At 45.1% G+C, this 4,866-nt stretch overlaps 1 long non-coding RNA gene across 1 annotated transcript; it reads right to left on the reverse strand.

The window, feature by feature from the left end:
- Positions 1 to 2,550: 2,550 nt before the first annotated feature.
- LOC128086342 (uncharacterized) lies at positions 2,551 to 4,302 on the reverse strand. Its single transcript, XR_008209333.1, has 2 exons — positions 4,186 to 4,302; positions 2,551 to 2,948 (listed from the first exon to the last, which is right to left on the reverse strand). It is a non-coding gene; the product is annotated as an uncharacterized LOC128086342 (long non-coding RNA).
- Positions 4,303 to 4,866: the final 564 nt, after the last annotated feature.

The following is a 4,866-nucleotide window of genomic DNA, read 5'->3' on the forward strand; positions in this document are numbered from 1 at the left end:
AGGCCCGGTGGCAAGACACCTTGCTGTCATCACAAATGTACGTCAGGAAACAGGGAATTTTGAAATCATGCTTGTACTACAGATCTGAAAAGAAACAAATTTTATTTTATTTCCTGTTGATTATTACGGAATACTTCTCAGAAAGTATGGTGAAGCACTGCAACAGACTGCCCAGCAAGACAGTGGAGCACCATCCCTGGAGGTTCAAGAAGCATGTAGATATGGCACTGAGGGCCATGGGTTAGTGGGCATGGTGGGGACGGGCTGTGCTTGGGCTAGTGATCTTAGTGTTCTTTTTCAACCTTAATGATTCTGTGTTTCTATGTACATTTTCATTTTTCTATTTTTCATTCCATCCTACGTTTCCTTTTTGTTCGTTTGTTTTTGCCTCCCTCGTATCTCTTTGTTTCTATTTGGGGGAAGAAATACAGATGGAGGAGATTTCAGAGCCAAATGAATGTACAGAACTGACATCCAAATAGGAAAATGTATGCTATCTCTCCAAGTACAAACCTTGTGATTTCTTGTTTTTGTTCAAACAAAACCAAAACGAGAGCCTGTTACTACTAGAAGTAATTTTTAGCTTTACAAATATAAGAAGTCCTTAAACCTATTTCATTTTCTCTCTCATGCACACATGCACAACCAAATAGAAACCCAACCCCCTTGAAAGGAAACAGCGACCATTTTCAGTGGAAGAAACTTCTAAAAATTTGTCCTGCTTTTAGAAATAAGGACAGTCTGCTGCTTTTATTTGAAACCTGGATCTGATTTCTAGTTTGGCAGTTTTAAAGCAGACAGCAGAATGTACTGATCTGGAATACAGAGCATGTGATAGTGCAGAGGGGAACATCCAGCAGTATTGTTCACCTGATTGTCTTATTTAGCAACATATGTTGTCAAGGAATCTGCTAATACTGGCAGTGGCAATCAGACAGCGCATCTTCTGTCTGCGTCGTTGGGCTGGTGGGCATGAAAGCCTGGACCTATCCATGCTGGTGTTCAAAGACTTCTGTTTTCCATGGAGGAAGACCCAGAGGACAGGAGGATGAAATAACATTTTCATCCCACTTGGGAACGCTGAGGTGAGCTCAAGCTGCTCTTGCATCACTGTCTGGATTGCAGTGCTATCACATTATCATGGCTTGTTCCCTCCCCTGTTTTTCATTTTACATCTCTTGACACAATCAGCTTACCCTGAGGAAAGCTCTTTTCTTCATGGACCTATGCTTTAAGAGATAAGGTCCCATCCCCTCAGAAGCAAATAGGTTTGCTCCTGAAGCTTTTGCCTTCACTTTCCTTTTAGACCTCTTTGGATGCTTTTAGCTCCTCCTGTTGCAGCAAAACTCGACCACCCCACACATCAGCTTCTAACTTAAGTGCAATAGCAGGCAGGATCCCTGCCAGCTGGGGTCAGTAAGTGGCTGCAGTTATCTGTCACTATGCAAAATGATCATACAAGGCGAGGCTGAACCTGCAGTTGAAGCAGCACTGCCAGTGGGCTGGTACTGAATAAGAATTGCACACAGCCTACTTTTACCCTCCACTGCTCCCCTCGGCACCATGCCTGGGGCTGGGAGTGGGCGCCAGGTGTGGCAGCTCTGCCAAACCACAGCAGGTCCAGAGCTCACCCCCTGCAGGAGAGAAGTTAACTCCCTCCCAGCAGTCCCACATCGCTAGGATTTGGAAAGGATTTCGGCATCGTTCTTTAGCCATACCCAGATGCTCAGTATTAGTGCACGCAGCTCTGTGAAGATTGTTCCCTGCTATGCCTCAAATGGGAAGAATATTTGGACAAAGTAGTGGTTTGGGTATTGCTTTGCAGGTCTGGTGCATAACTCAAGTGGAAAGAGATTTAGCTCCAATGACTTCATGCAATTCAGAATGCACAAGAGCTCTCTGTGGTAAGACAGTAGTTAGTTTTTAGTCGGCTTTTACTCCACAGGAAAAAGCCACAGTGAGCTGCACTCTTCCTTTTTTTGTGAGCATGTGCATGTGTGAGCCTCAGTCTGAGAGCCCTTAGCATCACAGCATCTGAGGTATGCCTCAAAGGTGCATTTAGCTGTATTCTCTAAAGAAATCGAAGCAAAAAAGACCAAATATAAATAAACAAAACTCATTACATGCTGAGACTGCAACGAAAATAAAACATTCCATTCTTTTCAGAGCTTTTCTTTAAGCTAATTTTGCTCTGTCTGGATGGTGAAGCTGTACTACTCTCCCGGCAGCTCAGTGCAGCTCTTATGCCACAGGCAGGTATTGTTTTGTCTGAGCCTCCACTGTGCTGAAGTAGCGTTACTGTCCATTTCCATGGAAATAAATAGGGACCATTACCTTTGGAGCAATCTATGTTGCTATCTGAAAACAAGAGGAAGCCTACACTACCCTCTGAAAGTGTGCAGGGGCAAAAAGAGAGGAGTTAATAAGAAACAAAATTCTGCAGGACATTTGAAGGACTACAAAGCTTCCTGGCTGAATGGCAGCTATTGGTGTGTGCACACATAAGAGGATTGCTAACTCTGAAATTTTCCATAAAAGTAAACCACGGTCTTCCATGTGTTTAGAACCAAGTTTAATTTCAGCATATTATTTCTTCCAACAGCTCAATTTAATGTTTTATTGAGAAGAAGTCTTAAATATACTGGGGAAGATATGAGAATTGATTGTCATTCCAGTACAAAACCTGCAGCCCCTGACAAATTCCAGAGCATGATCCCAAACTGTCTCCTGGATTGCCTGGGTAGAAGGTATTTCCTCACAAAGCTCTGAGGTTTGTTTCCTGTTTCCAATCACAGGGAGTGCAGGCTCCTACAGGCAGGGACTGCTCTTTGTCAGCTCCAGTGCCCAAGGAGCCTCTGCCGAGTCCTGCCCTCTCCCTGTGACGTGTCCATCATCTCAGCCCTCTGTTTCTCCTCCTCACTGTTTTCCTGTTGCATGGCTGGTAACATCTAAAGGAAAGAAACTGAAGTTGTAAGGAGAGAGAAGAGAGAGCAGAGAGAGCTGCTTGCCACAGTAAAACACCTTCATAACCTCTGCTGTTCTTTGCACCTCTGAACCTTCTGGTGTCCCCCCATTTGCACTGGTCCCATTTGTTCAATTTTCAGTGAGTTCACCACAAGATCAAGGCAAATTGAAAGAACTTGCGCCAGAGTTACCTGTACCTTTCTAAAAATAACGCCCCCTTCAAAGCCCCCATAACTCCAACATCAAAGGGTTGAGCTAAACACACCTGATGGGCTGTGCTTTCCTTCTGGGATGTACAGACCAGCCAGGACTGACCATGCACAAAAGGGAGGCAGTTCTCCCCACCTTTCCAAAGGGATTTAACCCAAAAGAGGGATTCCCGAATCCTAACCTGGTGAAATGTCCAGAAATGTGCAAGGCTGATTTTGCTGTGTCACGAGCTGATCTTTAGCAGATGCTGAAAGGTTAGGAAGTGCAATTATGGGAAAATTGCACTAAGGCAAACAAATACATGCCAAATTCTGCCTCTCTCCATTATCCACCTGAGCCTCTTGATTGTGGCAGACAACACACCATCTGTGTATGCTTTGTAGAGGGAAAAAATAATCCCAAGAAGAGTGTCTGAGCAGGGGAGCAGGAGGAGTGGGGGAGGCTCCCAGAAGGAGCAAACACTCAAGAGCCACTGCCAAGCCCTGAAGCCACGCTCACAAGAACTGTGGGTAGTTGATGCCTTCTTCAGGTGCCCCAGGTAGGGTGATCTCAGCACACTTATATGGTACATCTCACTGTGTTTGGCCACTGCGGGCTTATGAGGAGCATCTGAGGGATTATTTAGTCTGCAGAAGAGGAGACTCAGGGGAGGTCTCATTGCTCTCTACAACTACTTGAAGGGAGGTAGTGGCAAGGCAGGGATTTGTCACTTCTCCCAGGTAATAGCAATAGGATAAGAGGAGATAGCCTTCAGTTGTGCTAAGGGAGGTTCAGGTTGGATATTAGGAAAAATTTCTCCAAAAAAGTGGTGAGGTATTGGAAAATGCTACCCAGAGAGGTGATGGAGTCATTGTCATTGGAGGTGTTAAAAAAATGTGTAGATGCAGTACTTAGGGACATGGTTAGTGGTTATAACTGCAGAAGGCCCAGTGCAGTGGGAAAATGTTACAAAAAGTAGTGGCAAAAGGACCATTGTGATAGGAAGAAATTACAAAAGAAAGAAGTGCTCACCCATCTACAAGGATCCAGGCTTACAATAGAAACTCCGCAAAGGAGAAATCTCCAACCAAAGAACCTCCCGTAGTGGCAGTCAGATCTTAAATGAGGTCTAAGAGAAGTGCAGCCAGGCTCCACCCTTTCTGATCACCCAGGCGAATTGCTTTCACCTGTGCCCTCAGGGCTGACCGATCTTGTCTCCAGGTGCTCAATCAGTGGTTCAGGCTATGACTCAACAGTTCCCATACAGTGGACAATATTGGTAGTAGGTGGACTGTTGGTCTAGATGATCTTAGAGGTCTTTTCCAACCTTGGTGATTCTACGATTCTATGATTGTTTCTCCACATCCCTGAGCTCTGGCCTTCCTGAGTGTGTGGTGTGGAGCTCAGTTCTCATGAGAACAAGCTTTCTGGGCACTGGGAGATGTCAGACACTTACAGCTCCTGTTTGGGCCAGAAATAACTCACAAACTTTTCTCAGGATATTCTGGCAATGTTGTTTCCTAACCCAGATGAATGCCACTATTCCTGAAGTACCAAAAAATAAAACAAGAAAACAAATGAGCAAATGGCACAGGAGGGCAGGGATGTGAAAGAGTTACCAGCACTCACTGAAGCTCAGAGATAGCTTGGCTTTGTTCTCAGCTAAGCCCTGGGCTGAGATGCTGTCCCTCTTCTGAACTCAAGCAGTGCAGC

This window comes from Tympanuchus pallidicinctus, unplaced genomic scaffold, assembly GCF_026119805.1.
Source record: "Tympanuchus pallidicinctus isolate F22 unplaced genomic scaffold, pur_lepc_1.0 scaffold3, whole genome shotgun sequence".
NCBI classification, from domain to species: Eukaryota; Metazoa; Chordata; class Aves; order Galliformes; family Phasianidae; genus Tympanuchus; species Tympanuchus pallidicinctus.